A 23,726-nucleotide genomic window follows, 5' to 3' on the forward strand; every position below is an offset into this window, starting at 1 on the left:
TTCCCGCCCCTCGAGTCCACCGGGGGGAGGGAATCCCCGCCCATCCCGGAGGCTCCGCGGATCCCCAGCGCTGCGCAGCGAGACGCGGACTCGCAGCAGCGCCGGGCGCGTGCTGGCCCTGCGCGGGGAGACGCGGTGGGGCCTCCGCGGCGGGCGCCCCTGGAGCCGAAGCGGGGGAGCCCGGGGATCGCGCGTCCCGCGGCTGCCGGCGAAGCGCGGTGCCGCAGCTCCGGCCGGGCGGCCGGGCGGGTGCAGGCGGCGGCGGCTCCGGTGGCGGCGGCGGCTGCAGCTGCGCGGGGAGCGCCGGGCGGCGCCGGGGTCTGGACGCGCGAGGAGCCCCCGGAGCCCCAGCCCAGCGCAAGCGAGCAGGTGAGGCGACCGTTCCGCGCACAGCCGAGACGCGGGGCTTTGGGTGGGAGCCTGGCACCCCGGAGACCTGGGGCTTCTGGTAAAGTTCAGTGCTAAATTGGGTGCGGGAATCGCCCAGCGGGGTCCCCGCGTTGGACGGCGCTAAGTCTCCCACCGGGATTGGGTGGGCTGGGGGAAGATCGCGCGGTGGAGAGGAGACGGCGGGACCATTGGAGACGCGCTGCAGGGGATCCTAAACACAGGGCCAAGAGTCCTGATCCCGGGGTCTCTGGTTCCGCCCCCACCCCGCGCCCGGATCCGAGGCACGCGGGTGCTCTGGAGCCTCGAACGCTGTCTGGGCACCGTCCTTTCTTACCGCTTTACACCCCACCTGCCAGGGGAGACCGCGCGCGGGGCCAAGGAGGGGGATTGGGGAGCGCGAAGCCAGGGCATCTTTGGGGCCATTATTGGTATCTGCCAGGGAGATGGAGAACGTTCCAACGGGGAAGTCTTTCTCTTCCTCTGAAAGTTCTTCCCTCTGTCCCCTCTCTGCTCTTCCTCCTCTCCTCTCCCCGCTCCCTTTTGCCCCTTCTCTCGTTTTTCCCCTTTCTCTCCTCTCTCCCTATCGTCTCCCCTGTCCCCTGCCCCCTCCTCCCCCTCCTCTCCTTTTCTCTCTCTCTCTCATTTGCATTTGAAGTTTTGGGGCGCTCTTCTCCCAGGCTTGATAATCCATTAGTGTGGCAGGCTGAATGGAGTCTGGAAGGATCCAAGACTCCCGGTAGGTATTTGGCAAAAGCCTGCCCTTATCTGTGCAGAGACCTTGATAAGAACGCTAGAATGTGAAGAGCAAAGAACGAGATGACAGACCCCAGGGCATTCCAGAGTCCAGACTGGAGGCTGGAGGCTGGGCAGTGTTGGGGGGCTGGCCTGGGGCTGTCCCCTTGCCTGCTGCACAGGTGAAGTCTGTTGAGTAGATGATGAAGCTACTGGAGGGGGCTGCAGAGTGATCTGTTCTTGCAGACAGTCTCTCCTACCCCACCCCCTTCCCTTCAGGGCTCCTTCTCCAAGGAGATCTCCCACACTCAACCTGCTCTGTGTTTGGGGTTTGGGCCTTACCATTTCTACCAGGCCAGCTTTTCTGGCCTGTGATTTCTGGGTAGAAGTCAAGGAGGTACAATCTGGCAGGTGCGGTGTGGGAGGGCTGTTTGTGGGGGTGGAATAGAATGTCTCAAAATACACCCCTGTTTGTAGGTGGTAGTTCTGGCTACATCAATTCCTTCTTCCATTAGGATGGGCCTAGAACTGCTGCACCTATAAAAGTCACATAGTGTGAGTTCATGTGTTATGGAGGTAGCACTAGGTGGGTAGCAGCTACTGAAAGAGGAAGAATTAGAACTAAGTGAACTATGTAAATGTGCCTCCCCTTACATCGTTAATATGCTCCTGGAAAAAAAATATCGAATCATACTTGAAATCTATCATCGAAATTGATTTTTGCATGCACTTGATGGCAGTTTACTATTTAAGGAAACTTAGAATAATTTGTCTATTCATTTCAATCATTTTATTTTTGGAATACCCGTGGTTTGTAGGGCCTAGGGGTTCCAGGATGATGTGCATAGATGAAAAAGGTTCTGACCCTGCGGTCAGAGTTTCAGTGTATCAGGAGAGAAGTCTATAGAGAACTGTGGCATCAACTTGGTACTCTGGGCATGTAAAAGGTGCCTATGGTTATTGGCTGAAGGAATGCAGGGCTGAAGGAGATTGACAGTAAGTAATTGAACCGTAGTCCAAAGAAGCCATTTTGGGAATATAGAAGAGGAAGAAGTCACTTTAGGTTGTTGAGGGAGCTCCATGGGATACCCAGCCCAGGTCCCACCTTGAATGGGGGTTCCAGTCCTCAGTGGAGGAGGAATATGCTCAGTCAAAGTCTGATCTTGAGGCCATTGGAGGTTCTAAGCTAAGGACTCTGCGGAACCTACTTTTCCAGATAATAAGGCAGTGTTTAGGATTTTTGAGCAAGGGACTTTCATGATCAGATATATGCTTTGAAGAAATTAATCTTTTGCAGAAAGAATTGGGACAGGGGGAGAGGTAAGATGTGGAGATTCATGAGGCTCTTGTAATAAGACGGTAGGGAGAAGCAATGAAGGTCTGAGCTGGTGGTCGCCAGCTGGTTGGAAGAAAAGAAAGACTCATCAGCTATGGGTTGGAAATGTGTGGTTGGATTTGGAGGGAAGAAACAAAGATCACCTGCAGGTTATGAGTGCAAAGTGGGTGGAAATAGGTAATTTGGGGGTTTAGCTTGTGGCAAAACAAAAAACTGGAGAAAAGACTTTCAGATTTCTCTTTCTTAGTCATTACCTCTCTTGTACAACCTAAACATACACACACAGACATGGACACACACACAAACCCAGATACACATACACATGAGGTGTAGACTTCCTGATCTTCCATGGTTTCTACTCACAACACTGTTTTTCTTGGGTGGTAATGATAGGAGTGGAGTCTTGGAATATCCTTACTTTCCTGGTCATCCTGGGTGAGGCAGAAGTAAAACCCTGCATACCCTTGGGTTTTATTAATAGGTCTTTGATTGCATGTAGAAAGATTAAATGTCCTCACATTAGTGAAGAGGGGAGGGAAATGAGCACTTAACTGTATTTACTAAACACCCTGGATGTATGGCAAATTAAATGAAGTTTGGGAGAAATGGTAAGGTTTGTTTTGTTTTTGTTTTAAAGCAAACAGATGTGCACGCCAAGCACTGGTGGTTCATACCTGTAATCCTAGCTATTTAGGAGACTAAAATCTGAGGGCTGTAGCTCAAAACCAGCCTGGGCAGGAAAAAAACTCTTATCTCCAGTTAACCAGCAAAAGTCTAGAAGGGGAGCAGTGGCTCAAGTGGTAGAGCATCAGCCTTGAGGAAAAGTTTCAGGACCAGCAAGCACACAGGCAATGAGTCAAAGAGAAAGAAGGAAGGCAGGAAGGAATGAAGAAAGGAAAAAAGAAAGGGAGAGAGAGAAAGAAAGAGAGGGGAGAGGGAGGGAGGAAAAGAGAAGTTTAGAAAATTATTATTCTCAAAATTATTCTTGATTTTCCACCTGGATAGTTTGCATATAGATTACGTTCCATGTCCTTTGGCTTATTCATAGGTTGCATATGAAGTAATAGGTCCTTTTATAGCATTTAAAACTTTTAAATTCATGATCTCATTATATATATATTTATATATATAGCAGAAATAGGGAGAGAAAGATGAATTAGGAAAGTATACATTTCCTATGGGGTCTGAGCAGATGGAGGGTTGGACGCTAGCTACCTAGCCTCTTTTGATTCAGACCAAATATGAGCTAATGAGGTCTACCTTCTCACTGACAAATGGGTTCTAGAAAACACTAGGAGCATTTATAGTAGGAAGCTCAGTGGTTGAAACAGCCTTTTGTGGTGGAAAAGAGGCCAGGCCCTGGCTGTGGCATCTCTTGGATGCCATTGGCTCCTTCTCATATGCCCCTGCCCCACATTCCTACAGATCCTGGATGTTCCATGCTTGTTTTACCTGCACAGATGCATTCTGAGTGAAGTGGCTGGGCTGTTGCCTGGCAGAAAATCCAAGCTTAAGAGTATTGCCTTTCTTTATGATGCAGTCTGATGAAGCCAGATAGCAGTGAACATCTGGCCTATGAAGTTACTTCTTGGATGATTTGTTTTTAGGTAACTGAGAGTCTCTGTGGCTTTTCAAGTGCAGTGGGACCCATGAAGAGGTTTTGGAGAAATAAGGTTAGGGAACTGAATTTTGTAGCAATGTGGATTCAGATTGCCACATGGTTGTTGCAAGTTTTGGATGAAATAATAGCAGAGAGATAGAGAAGATTTGTTCTGTGAAGCAGCCTGAAATGCCCAGATATCTGCAGGAGGATAAAAAAAAAAAATCTCAAACTCTTAAAGATCTAAAGATGCTGGAATAGCATAATCCAATCCCTGGCTTCAGATTGAAGTCAATTTAGCTGTGTTCAGATAGGATCTCTGCTGTTTTAGTAGCTTCTGTGGTATATTTGCCCTTAACAGAATGATGCCCCAGACTGGGTCCTTTGAGGTGCTTTGGCAGGAATAGAAGTGGATTTGAGCAGAGTCATTCCTAGTGACATTTTTATCAGTACTTGGACACTTCTAGTACTTGCTTTTGCAAGCACTAGACTTTCACTCTGACACCTCAAACAAATCATCCAAGATAAAACGCACAGCCTGTTGTCCTGGCCTCCGAGGAGTGAGGCCCCAAAAATAGATGGCATTCATACCATGCCGAACAGGATTCCGACTTGTATTGAGGGACATAATTGGTGTTGTGAAATCCAAAGCCCGTTCCTTGGCTGGCACCTGCCCATCCAGGCGGTAGGAGTTTAGCTGGGGAGATAGTGGGCAAGAGGCCACTTTGGATCATGGTGTCCTCAGTGTGGGGAGGGCTGCAGGCCGTGGTGTGAGCTCACAGGGGAGGGGCAGTGGTGTGAGCTCACAGGGGAGGGCTCTGGGCATTCTAGAGGAAGTTGATAGGAGTGGATGCCATGGAGTTTTGAGCTCCTGAGACAGTCACTCCCAAGGAGATCTAGAGGTTCTTAGGAGAAAGAATAACTAGCAATCTTACTCTTTGGCCAAAGGCTGGCCTGGCTCATCCTATTTAAACATCCTGAGATGTTACTTTAATGCTAGTATTCTGTAAGATTGTATTCCTGGAGAGAAGAGAGGCAAGTTAGCCATCACCTTGGGCTGCACTGTATAAATTTGAGCACCTGGTAATGCCCCACAGCCCTGAAGAATTCCATATGTACATAACTTCACAACGTGACTCTGGCATACTATAGCATGAGGTAAGTTCTGCTACTACTTAAGTTTGCATGCAGGTGATCAAAGACAATTGCAAACTCTCAAGTATTCCAATATCATTTTCTGCACCTAAGAAGATGAGACTGGAGCCCAGTGTCATAAAGCAAGATGTCAATAAACTGTATTTTTGCGTCTTGGCCGATGGACACATAAAATGTCTGATTTCAGCTGTGTTCCAGTCGATTTCCCACTTTTGGCACAGTATATTTTGCAGAGATTTTGGTAAAACTTGATTATGCTCTATGGGTCTCCGGGTAGAGAAAATTAACTTTCAAGGCTAAAGTAGCCATGCAAATATTATTACAGAATCACTCAGCACACAAAATTAGCATGCCTTCCATCCACAGTTTGCCCCTGCCCACTCTCTACTCCTGTGCCACCCTGGTCGCCAGTATTCCCAATCTCATTAGGCTAAAGGAAGGGACAGCTGTCCCCAGAAAATGTAATCAGAGTATCTTCATTGTCTGAGTTCTCATGAGAGAAGAGGCATGGAGATGGTATGAGGAAAGGAAGGTACCAGAAAGGATTGTGTTAATCGTTGTTTGAAGCTATGACTCATCTTTAAATACCTGAGCAGATGGATGAGTGATTGATGGCTTTACCAGTGACTGCTGTGGAACAACCCTCAGCAATGCTGTCAACTGGGAGATGCACACGACACCTGAGACTCTCCCTACCTTCTGGTCCCTCACTTGCTCAATTTCCTGGAAACCATCTTTCTCTTGAGCATCTCTGATAGTATGAACTATCATTTTCTCATGACCTCCAACTCCAGCACCATTACCCGTTCATCAATGGTTTCAGTGTTTACTATTTGGTGAGTGCTGATCTAAACACTTCATACCATTATCTCATTTAATTCTCATAACAACCCAGTGAGGCATACAATTTTATTATTCCTAGGGCTGCCAAAACAAATTTTCACTTACTTGGTGGCTTACAGCAACAGAAATTTTTTTGTCCCACACATCTGGAGGTCAGAAGTCTGAAATCAAGTTATTGGCAGGGCCACGATTTCTCTGGGGGAAAACTCCCTCAGCTTCTGGTAGCTGCTGGCTCTCGGGTGGCTTCTTCAGTCTGTTCTCTGTCTCTGTCTTCACATCCCCTTGTCTGTGGATGTGTCCTTCTCTGTGTCTGCATGTCTCCTCTAAGGACATTTGTCATTGGATTCGGGACACACAGTCAATTCAGGATGATGATTCTATTTCAGAATCCTTAATGGCATCTGCAAAGACCCTTTTGCTAAATAAGGTCAGATTGGCAGATTCTAGTCGGGTTCACAGATCAGATGGAGAAGTGGTGTTGCAGTGAGGTGTCATACTTAAACTGGGATTTAAATAAGTCACCGGGCTCTCCAGAGAGCTTTTATTCTTGATGATTACTCGCAGCTGTCTTTCCTTAATATGTTCAGTGATTGTTTATGGTATCAATTAGATAGATGAATACAAAGATGCTGATGACCACCAAGCCTGCTAGTGCACAACCATAATCATACCACTCAGAAGACTGAGACAGGAGGGTGGACAGTTCAGAGCCAGCCTGCGCCTCATAGCAAGCTCTTATCTGAAAAAAAACAAAATGATGTTGATAATAGTTGGCTGGTAGTCTCCTCCTCAATGTATTGAAAATAACAATACAATATTCATTCTCTTTTACAATGTTGCCCTAACAGAATCAACTCTGGGACATCTTCTCTGGGTATTCTTGAAATCTCCTAGATAGAACTTAAGTATTTCAAGGCTTTCCCTCCCATCTGTCTGCTATTGCCTTTCCAAATTTATGTCTAGCCTTGGCCTCTCCACCAAGTCCCAGATTCATGTTCCCCACTGCCTCCATATGAGCATGTTAGAGACTTCACAAATCAAATACATCCAAGATGACATTTCCCTTGTAGCTATTTCTTTCCTTTCCTCCATCTCAATGACTGACATTACCATCTACCCAAAGGCTAATCATTTCCTCACACATACAAACCAGAGACCACTTTTCCTGTATCTCTTCCCTCATATTCTCCATAAACCCTTCCTTCAGTATCCATTCTCTTCTCTCCACCTCCATGACAGCTCTCTAGGGGAAGTTGTGCCATCTTGTCTCTGCAGCCTTGATGCAGATATTTCCTGCTTGGAATTCCCAAGAACCTTTGTCCTTTTCTCCCAGAGCAACCAGAGGTCTTTTTAAAATGATATACATATATATTATTATTTTCCTCTATAGAGAGATTTTCCTCCACCCCATGTCTCATACATGCTTGGCTCCTGCATTGTAAACATCCTCCACCAGAGTGGTTCATTTATTACAACTGATAACACCCTGTAGACACATGGTTATCTCCAAGTCCCTAGTTCACATCAGAGCTCCTCTTGATCAGATATATAAGGACAATATCTTGCAGCTTAGTTTCATTGCCTTAAAATCCCACCCATTTATCCCCCCCTCTCCCTGTTACCCAGAGGGACCATTTAAAAACACAGTTCAAATGATGTCACTCCCAAGTTTGAAACTAGGGATCTTGCATTGCTATTTTCATAGGGCCCACCTCTCTTGGCCTGGCCCATCTCTCCTAAACTGTCCTGTCTTTTCTGTGCTTTTCAGTCACGGAGCATGCCAGATCCTATCTCCCATCAGTGCCCTTCCTAAATTCAAAAGCTTCATCTCTGAGACAGCTGTAATCTGAAGTCGCTATCTCTTGGGACCCTATCATATGAGTCCTGTTCTGTTTGAAAGTAAGCCTTGATTCATTTCTTTTCCGTATTACCTATTGGAAGGTAAGCTTCATTAAAGAAAAGACTGTTTTCTCATAAGACCATTCACATGGCTGATTTCCTTTTTTTTTTTTTTTGTCATAGGCGTGTTTTTGTTTTTGTCTTAGTACAGGGTTTGAACTCAAGGCTTTCTGCTCTTGTTTGTCTTTTTCCACTTATGCCTGGTACGTGAGTCACACTTCCAGTCCAAAGACTATGTTTTGCTCATGTTTTTTAGGAGCCCACAATAGTACCTGAGATAGTTGTTGAGCAGGTTGAGCATATAACAGTATTTCAGACATCATTCCCATTTATTTTTTCAGATGAGGAAACATTTGCCCAGAAAGGTTAAGTGAGGGAGCAAGAATTTGAATCCAGGTCTGTCTGCCAGCCTGGGCTCTCTACCACTGTACCGTACAGGATCTCTGAGAAACCAGAATTATCCACAACTTCCATAGTCCCTCCAGAGTTCTGAGCTTTCTCATTCATTTTCCTGCTCACAAACCCAGGACACAGATTGTTAACACGAGCGGAGAAAATTAGACTTCCTAATGGTTTCAGAGAAATCATTTTCTCTGAAAAGTTGGCCTAGGACTTAAGCTCCAAGTGCTAAGAAGTTAATTTCACTTTTTCCTCACAGGTTTTCAAGCTCAAGGCTTTATTTTTTCTCTGATTCATCTTGAGACAATGGTTTAGACCCTTTTCCTTGAACCCTCAAAAAAAAAAAAGAGCAGAGACAGTGAAGCTCACTGGACACAGATGAAAGTGAACTCTACAACTTGTGGGTGGAGATGGGAGGGAGGCCTAGGAGAGCGTGAGGGAACAGAAGACACTGTACAGAAGGAAGTGTACTCGTTACCTGACTCGTGTAGTTGTAGACTCCCTGTACAGCACCTCTATAATAACAATAAATTAATTTTAAAAAAAGAAAAGAGCAGAGATGACCAGTTTGAGTCCTTAGGTGAGAAGTTAATTGTTCATGTGCATACAGAAGATGCCCTGAGGTCCTCTTCATTCTGGTGCTTTTTGTTTTTCTGTTTTTGTTTTATATACCTGAGCACTTTCCTGTAGTTTTCTAATTTTCTCCCTCCCTCTCTCCCCCTCCCCCTTCCTTTCTTCCTTCCTTCCTTCCTTTCTTTCCTTCCTTCCTTCCTTCCTTTCCTTCCTTCCTTCCTTCCTTCCTTCCTTCCTTCCTTTCTTCCTTCCTTCCTTCCTTCCTTCCTTCCTTCCTTCCTTCCTTCCTTCCTTTCTTTTTTTGTCGGTCGTAGGGCTTGAACCCTGGGCCTGGGCACTGTCCCTCAGCAATTCAGCTCAAGACTACCCCTCTACCACTTGAGACACAGCACCACTTCTGGCTTTCTAGTGGTTTATTCAAGATAAGAGTCCCATGGACTTAGACTGCCCTGGCTGGCTTTGAACTGCGATCCTCAGATCTCAGCCTCCTGAGTTGCTAGGATTACAGGCGTGAGCCACCAGTGCCTGGCTTGTAGTTTTCTCTTCTTTGCCTCTGAATCACTTCCCTGTTCATGGAGTTTTAGACTAAGAACACAGCCTTCAATTTTATGTTGGGTAGAATGACCCTCTCACATTTTTTGGCGGGGAGGGGCTGGTCCTAGGGCTTGAACTCTGGGCCTGGGTACTGTCCCTGAGTTTTTTTGTGCTCAAGGCTAGCACTCTACCATTTGAGCCATAGAACCACTTTTTGAGTAGATATTGGAGATAAGTCTCACAGACTTTCCTTCCCTGGGATGGCTTTGAACTGTGATCCTCAAAGTCTCAGCCTCCTGAGTAGCTAAGATTACAGGTATGGACCACAGGCACCCGGATTAACCCTTTCCATTTTGAGTCTCCCTAAAAAGACTGGTCCGTTGCTCTGTCACCAGCTTTGAGTAAATTATGGAAGAAGCCGATGACGGGTTCTTGCCGGATGTGGAGCTTTGATGTTATAGACTGTAAGAATGTGAAAATAACTATACATTCCCTCCTTGTTGAGTCTCCCCCCCCCTCCTTTAATACAGCACCTTTCTAAGTCATGCAAGTTGATCTTGAAGGCCTGAGTTCTGGTGATTCTTTTGCCTCCGTTCCTTGAGTAGCTGGGACTACTGAGATATGCTACCACATCTGGCTTAGGCCTCCTTTTATATATAAAGTCCATCTTGAGACTATATAGGCATCCCAGTGAACACATAACAAACCCAAACCCTACTCTTTCAGGCAAATTGTAATTGTGAGAATGTCCCAAGACCCACAAATGTTGTTTGAGCTTTTATTACTTGTTTTGGGAAGGACCACAGTGGCTGCTGTGGACATCTAGCAGAGAGTTGCTTTCATGAAGGAAGGCGGAACTCTGGCCTTTGATAACTCATGCGCTGCACCTCTGCTGTTGCTAGTGGGGTTTGCTATGGTAACCAGAACTTGCCTGAGGGTTGTGCCTGGAAAGTGTCACTCACCGAGAATGCCCTTTATTTTTAGCGTAAGGCAAAGGGGAGCTGCTGGTTGTTCCCATGAAGAGTCAGGTGGACAGTCAGAATGGATGGATCTTACTTGCTGTTCTCTTGTGCAATATCACCATCCACCTCAGTTCTCAATGGTTGGCTCAAGATACGCTTCTGGAATTTCACTGGTTAAAACCCTTGCTGGAATGTACGCACTAGGGTAGATAGCCTTACTATTTTTTAATAACTCTCAGCTGCTAGTCTCCATTTTTGTCTTGACACGGCATGGAAGCTTTGCTAACAATGGTGGTACTGCAGGTAGGAGGTGGGTAGTTGCCCATAAAGCCACTGAAAGCTGAGAAAGCACAGCAAACGCGAGAAGAAAGCAGTATTTTTCCTCTCAACAGGATGCTCAGTTTTCTCTGAGAGCTTGTACTTTGTCTTCAGTGCCCTCAAGCCAAATTTTCTCTTTCCCCTTCAACTAAAGTTTAGCGTGTGTCACATAGAGAGAAGATACGTACACTTCTTGTTTGGTGCATGAAGAGTAAAGATAAAATTTAGATTTACTTGAGTTATCAATTGAATCAAAGTATTTTGCTGGCCAGAAGGTACCGGGTCATATTAGACCTTTATGAAGGATGTGTGTGTGTGTGTATGTGTGTACGTGCATGCATGTGCACCCACGTGTGTGCACTGGGGCTTGAGCTCAGGGCCTCATGTATGCCTCTCAACCACTTGAGCCATACTTCCAGTCCATTTTGCTGGTGAATTGGAGGTGGAGTCTCAGACTTTTTCTGCCTATGCTGGATTTAAACCTCCATCTTACAGCTCTCAGCCACCTGAATAGTTAGGATTGCAGATGAATGAATGAAGTTATTGTCCAGCTGGCATGTCTGATGAGAGAGAAGAGTCTGGTCGAGCTCATTTTCAGGTTATACTTGTGGCTAATCTGTGAAGTCTGCATGGGCTGAAATGGCCCCGCCTTGGGAACATATAATCTACTGGAGAAGCAGTGCTAGTTAGGAATTAAGATAGCTGGATGGGAAGATGAATTCTCTGAAGCATCCAAAGAGTTACCTTAATCTATAATGGCCTTTCCTAATGCAAAGGTTTTCATTTTGCACACTGATCATTTTAGAAGACTTCAAGAATTCCCTATAGCACTTGTACAGCTCTGTGCATTCATTCAGTAAATCAGACATTTCCTTGAGACCGACTGTGTGTTAATCCCTTAGGTTCTACCAAGGAAGACTAACAATCATTATGTTTTAAGGTGAGCCAAGAACATGACCCCATAGAGAAGTGGTTTTCAACCCAGGTACATTTCCTTTTGCTCTTATCAAGTTTGTACTAATGGTGTCTGTCTGAGGTGAAGTTTAGTGTGTGTGTGTGTGTGTGTGTGTGTGTGTGTGTGTGTGTGTACCAGTAATGGGGCTGGAATTCAGGGCCTGGGTGCTGTCACTTAGCTTTTTTGCTCAAGGCTAGTGCTCTACTACTTGAGCCACAGCTCCACTTCCAGCTTTTTTGATGACTAACTGGAGATAAGAGTCTCATGGTCTTTCCTGCCTGGGCTAGTTTTGAACTGCAGTCTTCAGATCTCAGCCTCCTGAGTAGCTAGGATTATAGGTGTGAGCCACCTGTACCCAGCTCATTTCTGAGACTTTCACTTGATCCCTTACAGCATTCAACACTTACAGTTCTTCCCTCCATTACCCTGGAGATGCTCTATCTGGGTTCGTAGATGTCCCTCTTTGTGCAGCCAGCATTCCTTCTGTTTTTCATGGCTGCCTCCTCCTCTTCTTGCTAACTCCTGAGTTATGCGGAGGGACCCAGAACCCAGTACTTCTTTTTGCTTTTTGTCATTGCTCTCTGTGATGTCAGTGATCCTATGACCTTAACAGGCATCCAAAAGCCAAGAACTTCTGCCACTGCCCCTCCAACTTGCCTTAGTAGTTACCTGCCTGACCTCTGCTCAATGGCTAATGGTCATCTCTTGAACCAAGTGTCTTGAACCAAGTTCCGATTCTACCATGCCCCTTCCAGATGCTTCAGCTGGTAGTCACGGATGACTCACATCTGTATTCCTACCTACTCAGGAGGCTGAGATCTGAGAATCAGAGTTTGAAGCCAGCCCAGGCAGACAAATCTGGGAGCCTTTATCTCTAGTTACCCAACAAAAAGCCAGAAGTAGAGGTGTGGCTCACGTGGTAGAGTGCCAGTCATGAGCAGAAAAGGTAAGTGAGTGTGCAAGGCTCTGAGTTCACATACACACACACTACACACACACACACACATCTAAAATCTAACCATTGCTCATCACTTCCTTCCCCCAAGCTACCCTCATAGTTCAATTGAACTATTTTAGGAGCCCCTCAATTGCTATCTTCCTCCTTCCTCTCATAGTTTATTCCCAACAGAGCTGCCAGAATGATTCTAGGAAAATATAAATCATGCTAATGTCAATTCTTTGCTCAGGCCTCCCAAGAGATTCCCTTCCCTCTCATAGTAAAAGCCGAACTCCTCACAGAGCTTCGGTCCTTGCTGGACCTCTCCTTCCTTTGTCTTTCCTTGATGCCTCGTCTCTGTAACTTCTCCATCAGAGCTAGCTACACTTGCACACTTCTGCCTTAGGATCATTGCATCTGCTGTTCCCTTTGCCTGCAGTTTCTTTCTGTAGTTGAGTTCCTTCAGGTCTGTTGCTGAAGTCTTTTTTTGTGCCTCCACACTCTAACCTGAGATTTTATAACCTCCTTTTCTGCTTCTTTCATTTATTTTTTTTTCTGTTCCAGTAAGGTATCACATTTTATACAGACTGAATCTGGACTACAGTCTTCCTATTTACACTTCCTTTGTAGCTGAGATGACAGGCACACGTGATGACCACGGAGAACTTTTTATTGGTTGAGATGGGTCTTGAAAACTTTTTGTTTTGCCCAGGCTGGCCTCAAACTGCAGTCTTTCCAGTCTCTGCCTCCTGAATAGCTAGGATTATAAGCATGAGCCACCCTGCCTAGCACTGTGTAATAAAGATTTAATTTGCCTTTCTGTCTGCTTCTGTATACAATGTAAAATTGATTAAGGCTGGGCTGGGAAGGTGGCTCAATGGTAGAGTGCTTGCCTTGCATCCACAAGGCCCCGGGTTCTATTCCTCTGCACCACATAAGCAGAAAAAGCCAGAAATGGCACTGTGGCTCAAGTGGTAGAGCGCTAACCTTGAGCTGAAGAGCTGAGGGACAGCGCCCAGGCCCAGACAGGACCCATGACCAAAAAAAAATTGATTAATGCTTATTTTGGGGGTGGGGGAATATTATTTGGTTCACTGTTGCATTGTGAAACATTTAGGAAAATGCTTGGTTTGTAGTAGGCCCTCAGCAAGTATTTGTTGGGAAAATGAAATAGGATCATTGTGTTTTTAATTGAAATATGGGTGCCCCAGGGGTTGTGATTTAATTGGCACTAGGTACAACCCAGGCACCAGTATTTTTTTGAAGGCTCCCCAGGTGATTTTAATGTGAAGCCAGAGTTGCAAACTGCTGCCTCATGACCTGAACTCTGTGTTGTATTTCTCCTTCTTGGAATTTTACCTCTGTGGCATATGCTGCTGAATTCCTCGAAAACCCATTTGTTTCCAAATTTAACTTGCAGTGAGTGGTTTTAATGAAACTTGTTCTGTGTTTGAGAGCATATTAGGATTTTAATTGGAGTACTGTGTTAGAGTAAACGTAGTGGCCATTCATCTCTGTGTGACCTTGGCTGACCTTTGATGTGAGGCCCAGACTCTGCCTTACAGAGACAAGTGTGTTCTTTGTTAATTTCCCAAGTGAGTGTCAGAGTTTTGTCTTTCTATTTCAAAAGGGAGAGGGGATTGGAATCTAGCTGATTATCAACTTCATTTGCCTAAGTGGACTATATACATTTATCTAACTCCTCCCTTCACCTTCTAACATCCACCAACCCACTGTCTAGATTATTTCCATGAGGCCTAGGTGAAGTCTCACTCCTTTTGAGAAGTCTTTCTTCCTCCCCTGTTTGGCTGCTTCTCCCAGAATGCCTGGCACACTCACTTGGCATCCATTCCCTGTTGCTTCGGTTGGTGAATCCTTCCCTGAAGGTGTCTTTTTCTTCTCTTGTTTAAACCCTTCTCAGATTAGACCATGCCTGAGGGCCCTGAGCCATCCTTTCTATTTCTTTGTGTATCCAGTAGCCTGCAATAAGATGTTGATGAATTGTCCAAGCTCATCCTGTTTAATGTACTAGCAGCACTCTCTCAGGAGGTCATAATTAGGGATTACTTCATAAACATCCTGACACTTTTTCTTTAGTCTATTTTATCATTGGTGCTCCACCACCTGAGCCACACCTCTAGCCACACGTCTAGATTATTTTGGTGATAGAGTCTTCACAAACTCTTCTGCCCAGCCTGTCTTTGAACCTCAATCTTCCAAAGCCTTCTGAATAGCTAGGGTTACAGGCATGAGCCACTGGTACCTGGCTCACTTTATGAAATTTTAAAAAAACAACAACAATTGACTACATATTTTGTAAGATTTAAAACTCTTGGTTCAATACCTTGATTGGAGATGACATATTTCAGAAGATGTGAGCATAGTGATACTTGGTCTTATTTACAGAATCAGATTTTTCAGCCCTAAAAATTTTAACTGCATTTTTAGGGCTGCTTGAAAAAGACTTCTCACCATAGGGAAATGGGGGCATTTGGGGGGCTCTCTTTGTTTGAAGCAATGACCTTCCTATTAGCATCTCATTACCCCAGTGACATTTGTCACTTCAGCCTGGGAGATCAGGTACCATGGCACACGGGAAGGTTTAGAAACCAAATTCTTAACACCTTTGTGGCCTTTTCGAAGCCCTTGGCTCAGGGAGAAGTGACATCATGGTGAGACAGGATATCTTACAAAGCTATAAAAGGTCGTAAACCAGATTTCCATCTGGTTATAAGTGTGTGAGACACACCAAGAAAAACCTGTTGTGATTTTACACAGAGGGGTTGGGCTGCCAGGGCAGTGTATTATGGGAAAGCTGTGGACAGTGTTTGGGGACTTTTCAGCAAGATGCTTCAATGGTCACAATTTGTGGTCTCTTCCTCTGCTTTGGCTCATTTTCCTTTTGAGACAGGCTCTCCCCAAGCTGCCTAGAAAGTCATGATCTCTCTAGCCTCAGCCTCCTGAGTACAAATATTGCAGGGGTATGTCACCACACTCAGCCTTTGTAGTATCTTGGTAGCAGGGTGCAGAAATTGGGAACAGCCAGAAGTAACAGCCTAGGGACACTTGCAGTGGGCCAGCTACCCACCCCAACAGGAGTTAATGGATTGCTATCCATCCAGAGAGAGGTCAAGAGGCACAATTCTGCCATGGACTTTATCCTGCCTCTGTTCACCATTTTTACCAACAACCTGAATAATAAAGGTATGGGTGACGTTTGTCCCGTTTACTCATGACCCAGATCTGGGAAGCACAGTGACCTCATTTCATTTCTAGAGTTAGAATGGAAATAGACTTTCAGGATAGCCAAGTCTTGTGAAGAACCTGTACTTGGACTGGAAAAAAAAAAGCCAACTGCACTGATGACAGGGTGGTGAGGAGCTGTTTGAACAGCAGCCTCTGTAGGGGAGTCAGGCAGTTCGTTAGACCAGGTGGTTAACGTGCATCAGCACTGTGATGTGCCTCTTACCTGTGCTGTAACCAGGTAGGAGGCCCTGACACAGATCGCTGAGCTCTGCACACGTCTAGACTGTCTGTCACTCTGGGCAACAAAGCAGTGTGAAGTGGCATTGTCCAGAGGTGAGATTCCCAAGGTGGAGGACTCAGTGGAAGGATTGGCTGGCATGATATGGCTGCCTCCTAAGTCTTGCCCTTTTGTAGCCTCTAACACCATAGACCTTGGCTTCATCTCCCCTTTGCCAAGACCCTTAGTTCCCTATCTCTTTCCCTGTCCCCATCCTACAAAGTTGCTACACCTGCCAGTAGTTCACACCTATAATTCTGGCTACTTAGGAGGCTGAGATCTGAGGATCACAGTTTGAAGCCATCTTGGGCAGGAAAGTCCATGACTCTTATCTCCAATTTACTAGCAAAAAGCCATTAAATGAAGCTGTGGCTCAACTGGTAGAGCACCAGCCTTGAGAGAAAAAAAACAACAACAAAAGCGCTAAGACCTGGGACAGCACCCAGGCTCAGAATTCAAGCCCTAGTATTGGCACAAAAAAAATAGTAATAATAGGGCTGGGAAGATGGCTCAGTGGTAGAGTGCTTGCCTTGTATGCATGAAGCCCTGGGTTCGATTCCTCAGCACCACATAAGCAGAAAAAGCCGGAAGTGGGGCTGAGGCTCAAGTGATTGAGTGCTAGCCTTCAGCTGAAGAGCTGAGGGACAGTGCCCAGGCCCAGAGTTCAGGCACTATAACTGACAAAAAAAAAAAAAAAGTAATAATTAAGTTGAGCCAGCTATCTATTTTTATCCCTGGGTCCTAGCTACTAAGCATTTCACAGAAGGAAAAACCACCCAACTGTTTTGGAGTGGTGTAACTGCAATATAGTGGTGTCTAACCTCACCAGACTGACTGGGTGAAAGATCCTTTCACCACCCAGTTTCCCGCTCGCATCCCCGGACTTCACCTCCTACCCCAAGCCTTCTCCCTGCCCCTCAGCAAGAGGCTTTAGAGAGAGGGGGAGGCGGGGGGAACACCTCAGCCCTGCACCCCAACATATAGATTTGCTACTTCCACATCTCCCTCTCCAGACTCTGAGGACATTTCTCTGCATTCATCAGAGATTTCTCCCAGACCCCAGGAAACTGTCTCCTCCTCCTCCTTTTACCATCGTACCGACCACATCATACCAGCCTTTAACCTGTCTGTGTCTATGAGCATCTTGTCTTCATCCTGTTCCAACCTCCCCACTCCTTAAGACCCCTGTGTCCTATATGCTCAACAACCAAGTTACTTGAAAAATTGGTCTCTATTGGCTGTCTTCACTTCTCTAATCTCTCATTAATTCCTCAATGGACTATGCAGTCTAATTACCACTCCCACGCCCATCCCCCCTGAGCCTCTCACAGCGAATCCAGTAGGAGTTTTTCAACATTGCCTTCCATTATGAGACACTGTTCTCCCAACTTCTCTGACTCCATTTCCCTGCTGGGACTCATCCCTATCTCTTCAGCTACTCCTCAATCTTCTCTCTAGGCTCCTCTTCATGGAGCCTTTAATTAATCTTTCCAACAATCCTCCTAACCCCTTGGATGCTTTTGATTGAGTTTTATACTTGGTCCCTTAATCTTTCATGTCTTTATCTCTGCTCCCCACCCCCAGGAACTTTGAGACAGGTTTTCAGCTCACTTCCACATCTGTGCCTTCAGCCCCTACCTCCTCCTGAGCTGTAGATCCAGAGGTGGCCCCCCTGCCAACTCTGTCTAGGTGACTCAGTTCCTTGAAAGCAACATGCCCCAAATAATAGCTTTTCACTTTCCCCCTAGACCTTTCTCCTTCTCTTCTATTTCTGAAGTTGGCCAGTGGCATCCCCTGCTCAACCACCTGTGCCCCAGATTCAAAATTTGGATGCATCCCTTGCTTCTCTATGGTACAAACCATTGCATGACCAACATAAAGTATTCCAGTGGCTTTTTTTTGTATAGGACCACCAAAACCTACTTCTGGTCCAAAGGCCAGAACAAGAGCAAAGCATTGACTAAGGGCTAGAGAAAGTCTCTCACAGTGTTCTCCAATATACCTGGTTCCAACAGACACAAGAACATGAGGAGCTTTGGAGCTTCTTTTCCCTGCAGGTGTTGAGCAGGGTCTGCAGGACTGATGTCACAAGGTTGGGCTGGAGGATTTCTAATGCCTCTACCAACTGAGATTTAATTCAGTAGCTGGTAAGTTCCCTCTATGTACTTTGTCTACGCCATTCACGCAGGCTTCCCGATAGATTACTAGCCTCATTTAAGGATGAGAAACCAAAGCTCAGGTGGACCACTACTGTTCCTACAGTGATCCAGCTGGATAGTCAGACTTTGCAGGAAGACATGGTCTCCCCAAAGCCTGCTGTTTTTAGTAAGCCACTGCCTTCCATTCAGCATTAGAGATAAACTTCAATTCAATTGAATGCAGTCAGCTGTATATCCTCATTGGTACAATTAAACCTCTGAGAATAATAGAATAGAGCAATTCTTTGATCCAGAGCTTAAATTCAGAGCCTGATTCTCCTAAAATATGTCCCCGTGTTTGTTGGCATGTTACAGTTCCCCTCCATTTCAACAAATGCCCAATGCAATTTTCTATATAGGCTACCGCCCCACCAGTTTCCAGAGGCTTTGAAAGAAACATGGGAGAAAGGATTAACTCTTCCCTTCACTTAGGAGGGCTTTTAATTAAATGCAGGTCCTAGCTTCAGAGCCTCCTGGCTGTGACTAAAATAACAGCCTTGCTTGTGATGATGTGTAGATAGAGGATCCATCCTGGATTTTCGGTTACATGCTAGAGAGAAAGGGAGATGTTATATATTGGGAAAACTTGAATTATGAAAAGGATCTATATGCAAATGTCTATGCAAATGTCTATTCAAATACATGTGCAAATATTGACTTCCTTTTAACTTTGTGCATCTTTTACATTGTTCTGGTAGGAAGCAGAGGTCTAATTAAAACAGCTGAGGAAAGGCGTCTTAATGGATAGTGGAGTCAAATTCTGAAACCCAAGCTGTAGGCCTCAGCTTGCAGATAAATTGTGAGTGGTTATTTTTGTAGTGTTCCTTAGCCGCCATTCTCAGAACTCTAAGGAGAACTTATTCCCTTACAGCCTCCAAGATGTACGACGCCTTTATCCATTTCTCCATCCTTCACTGGATCCTAGCCTTATTGTTCGAAGGCACAGAGCTTCCTCAGTCTGTGGGCCCGGGGTAGGCAAGGCCTGAGTAATTAAAACCCAGCAATAATTTCTTACCCTAAAGACAGATCGAAATAACCTGCTATTCTCTCTGTTATTTCATTGTTTATTTTTAGAGCTCCAGAGGCAAAATCTGTATAAGGTACATAGTGGGAGAGGGAGGAGGTGGGTGGGAAGAAAAGATGGCTGGGTTGAATAGCCGGTCCAATGCTCTCATCCAGACACTGCCTCTCGCTTTGGGACTGGAGGTAACTCAGTCCTCCAGGACTGAAGAAAATGATGGCAGTCATTCCTAAAAGTCTCCTTAGTCTCTAAAAAGAAAATGTCCTTACACAATTAGGATAAGTGTTGTAGTCCACATGATGTCTGCCTTTGTCCTATCTGGCATAAGGGAGTGCTTCATCAACTATAGGAACTTCTGTCTCACTGTTGTGGAGGTGGGAAGTCCAAGGTCGTTGAGCGGCAGGTCCTGTGTTAGGTGAGGACTGTTTCTCAGGTTCATAGAACATGTCCTCCTGGTGGTCCTCACAGGAAGGAAGGGGCCTCTCTGTGGGGTCTCTTGCATAAGAGTATTAATTCTGCTTGGAACCTGTGGCTCACACCTGTAATCCTAGCTACTCAGGAGTCTGAGATCTGAGGATTGTGGTTCAAAGCCAGCCCTGGGAAGGAAAGTCCATGAGACCCTTATCCCCAATTAACCCCCAGAAAATTGGAAGTGGTGATATGGCTCAAAGTGTAGAGTGCTAGCCTTGAGCAAAAAAGAACAGGGACAGTACTCAGGCCCTGAGTTTAAGCCCTACTACAGACCACCTCCCCTCCCATACACACAAAGAACACTAGTTCCTATCATGAGAGCTGAGATCTTAGGACCCAGTCAACACAAAGGCCCACCATCTCTCACCACCAAAGAGATGGGGGAGTGAGGGTTGTACACAGACATTCTGGCCCAGGGCACTGTTTATTATTTCCTGTCTCCCACTCCTAAGACCCTCTCACATGGACAGTGGCTTGGATCTCACCTGTCCCAGATGTATAAGTTCCTCTAAATGAGGCTACACAGGATAAAAAAATATCGGTTTTGTTAGGAATACGCTTTATAGATAGTAAAAGATTGGCAAAACACGCTTTGCCACTAAGCAGGATTTATTCCTCAGGCCCACCTGGTCCTCAGAGGACCATAGAGACAAAGCAACTTTCCAAGGGTCACTTTTGGGACTCTTGGGACTTTCCCCTATGGCCCCAAATGGCAAGGTACAGATACTTGGAGTTCACTGTTTAAAAGAAAATTATAGCTTAATGTCCAAGAGATCTATTTTTAGACAGAGAGACTGCTTTACCTTGGAAGGTTTTGGTTTTTTGTTTTGGGAAAAAAAATAAACAAGTGCACTCAATTTGTCCTTTTAAGCCAATTTAAAAAGTGTACCTTCTCTGTGCTGTTGAAATTGGCAGACCGATATCTTGCAGACAGACTGTTCTGGTCTATTCAGTGAGTTGTTATCCCAAACGCAAATCTGACTCATGGGTGAGATCATGAGAAATCTGGACTATTTTTCTTGATGACTTTTTCTTTCCTATTCCAATTTTCTTTTGTGGTATCCGGCTCTGGGTGATACCCAGGCTGGGCAATAGAACCAAACAGATTTGTTCCTCGGATGGTCTCTGCTGTCATATGAATCACAAGACAGCAGCCAGAGCAAGTTTGACCATGACTGGCATGTGGCTTTGGTGTAGAGACTTAAGGGCTTGTTTACACATGACCTTTGGCAAAGAAAATGTTCTACGGCAAAAAAAAAAAAAAAAGACTTGAGCTCTCCTAACAAGATTAACTATTCTCATTCCACAAGTGTGTACTGAATAGTAGACCCCTTTTGCCCGCTGTTGATGACTTAATGGGACATCTACCTAGATTAAATAAATAAAGATCACTTGGTCTATACATTAGCATAATGATCACTGCCAGAACCATTGGACTTCCATATTTTGGTGAAAGTTTATATTAATTTCACACCACAAAAAGGTGCTAATGCCTGTAATCCTAGCTACTTAGAAGGCTGAGATCTGAGGATCAGGGTTTGAAGCCAGCCCAGAGAGAAAAGTTCATGAGACTCTTAACACCTGGAAGTAGAGCTCTGGTTCAAGGAGTAGAGTGTCAGGCTTGAGTGAAAAAGCTAAGGGACAGTACCCAGGCCTTGACTTTAAGTCCCAGAATTGGTGTATGTCTGTGTGTGTGTGTGCACACGCTCGTGCGAGTGCGCGCGCACACACACACACACACACCACTAGTAGGAGGAACATAAGAGATGGTAGGGAGAAGGTGCATGTACCTCTGAGGTGCCAGGACTAGGAAGCAGTACCTAGCCCTGCTACCCACATTTCAGCAGTGAGAACAGACAGTCATAGTCCTGTGTCAGTGTTGGGAAACACAGCCCATGATGAATCTGTTTGTTGCTGGTTCCTATTGTACCTGGCTGGAAGGAGTGTCCTTGAGATGTACTTGAGATGCTGTACAAGCAGATAAGAGACAAGCAGATAAGACCTAATCTGATTTGTTGCCTTCTTTCATTTCAGCTCCCCATCCTGTCTCTGTGTCTTTCACACCATTGCACATGATTTTTCCTGTCTGCTCCTTTCTCTTGCTCTTCCTTCCCCTACTCTAGCAAAGTCGGTATTATATCAGGGTTAAAGTTAGAAGGCATTTTCCCCAAAGCTAGAAGCCTTGTTTGGACTCATAAATGCACTTTGTAGGCATGGCCTTCTTGAAAGCAGGACAGGGAAATGTTGATATACTGGAGACTGAGAGCCCTTGGAAGCCACTTCTGCCAATCAATTCCAAGTCCTGCGGGGCATGAACTTCAGCACTTAGAAGGGAGCCAAAGAAACATAAGGACAGGAAAGCGAGGCACTGCTGGCTCACACCTGGCGTCGGAGCTACCAGGAGACTGAGAACTGAGGATCGCAGTTCAATACCAGCCTGACCAACAAAAAGCCAGGAGTAGATTTGTGGCTCAGGTGGTAGAGGGCTAACTTTTAGTGATGAAAGCTAAGTGACAGTGCTCAGGCCTGGAGTTCAAGTCCCAGTACCACTCCTCCCCCCCCGCCCGCTCCCCAAATTCAAACAAGAATATAAGAAGTAAAGAGTGAGGAAGGGAACATGGATGCCCTTGGGAGGGGGAGGGACGGCCGGAGGAGAAGGCTGGTCTCTCAGTGGCCTACACTTATAGCAGTTGAACTCATGGCTTAGTCCCCAGTGTTCCTTTCTGGAGACTGAATGGGGAGCTTTTCCACCTACCACCTACATTGGCACAGAGCCTCCGCTCAGGGACTGTGTCCGTCCACCAGAGAGGAAGTGCCAGCCAGCCTCAGGCTGAAGCCCAAGCTGGAGGGAGAGTGGAACCCTCCAGGGTGGAAGGGATTGTAGAATGCATCCTCCTGTCCCACCAGGCCCCACATCTTACAAAGGGACGTGACATGGGGTCTTAATTGGGGGGGCGAGCAAGAAAGGAGCATGTCTCTCCTGCAGCTGACCTTATCTCCTTATGCAAAAAGGATTTTCATACTAATTATTTTTAACGATTTTCAGGAAAAGTGCCTTTGCGATTATTTTGACAAGTTCATACATGCAAGGACCTGGAAACCCTGCATTTATGAGGTGAGGCTGCTTTTGTTGTTGAGGTTTCTATTACCTAAAAATAGACTGGTGAACTGGATGCCTTCAGAAGAACACTTAGCCGGATTGGTGAGGAAGGGGATGGTGCTAACCCCACTGGCTCTGGACTAAAAGCTATAGGCCTGTCTGTCTGTCTGTCTGTCTGTCTGTCTGTCTATCTGTCTGTCTGTCTATCTGTCTGTCTGTCTGTCTCTCTTCATACCCACTTCAGTCTAAAGGCTTGGTTTTCTAAAGAAGCCACAGGCTAGGCCAGTGTGCTGTAGTTTTGTTTTGAGGATGCATCTGAAGGCAAAGTACCCAAGGTAGGGGTAAATCTCTAAGGTCAGACAGGTTGGTGGCCTTTCAGGACCTCCAGCCTCTCCTGCCTCAGGCAGTCCAAGCCCAGACCTCCATTCATTCACTAGTTCCAGTCACAAACAACTGACAGCATCTACCGCATGCCTGGCACTCTTCTAAGTCTTCTATTAGGAATTCAGGGGCCAATAAGACACTTCAAACCCATGGCTCACATGGTGTTCTCTTTCTCAGGAGAGAGTGACACAGAACAAACCGACTAAAGCTTATAGAAGAAAATTTCCAGGAGCGAAGTGCTTCTTGAAAAGCAGTAATGACAACAACAATAAAAGCTGAGCAGTAGAGGGCTGTGGAGTGTGAAGGACCTTGCTTCAAATCGTGGTGAGGGAAGTCTGCGTGGGGTACATGGAGCCAGGTGGGCACTGATAGGAGGAAGGGGAGTTGCAGAGAAGG

General features: G+C 45.8%; 1 protein-coding gene across 4 annotated transcripts in view; it reads left to right on the forward strand.

The window, feature by feature from the left end:
• The first annotated feature begins 217 nt into the window (after nucleotides 1–217).
• The window catches only part of Pdzd2 (PDZ domain containing 2), a 362,844-nt gene continuing 339,335 nt past the window's right edge, over nucleotides 218–23,726 (forward strand). For 3 of the 4 annotated variants that reach the window (XM_070040968.1, XM_070040972.1, XM_070040973.1), the window contains exon 1: nucleotides 218–369. The gene's annotated coding sequence lies outside the window, so the exon portion shown is untranslated. Of the gene's footprint in view, nucleotides 370–22,943; nucleotides 22,962–23,726 lie in introns of those variants that run through there. The other variant, XM_070040971.1, reaches the window with a different exon arrangement.

This window comes from Dipodomys merriami, unplaced genomic scaffold (genome assembly GCF_024711535.1).
Source record: "Dipodomys merriami isolate MVZ:Mamm:240054 unplaced genomic scaffold, mDipMer1.0.p SCAF_30, whole genome shotgun sequence".
NCBI classification, from domain to species: Eukaryota; Metazoa; Chordata; class Mammalia; order Rodentia; family Heteromyidae; genus Dipodomys; species Dipodomys merriami.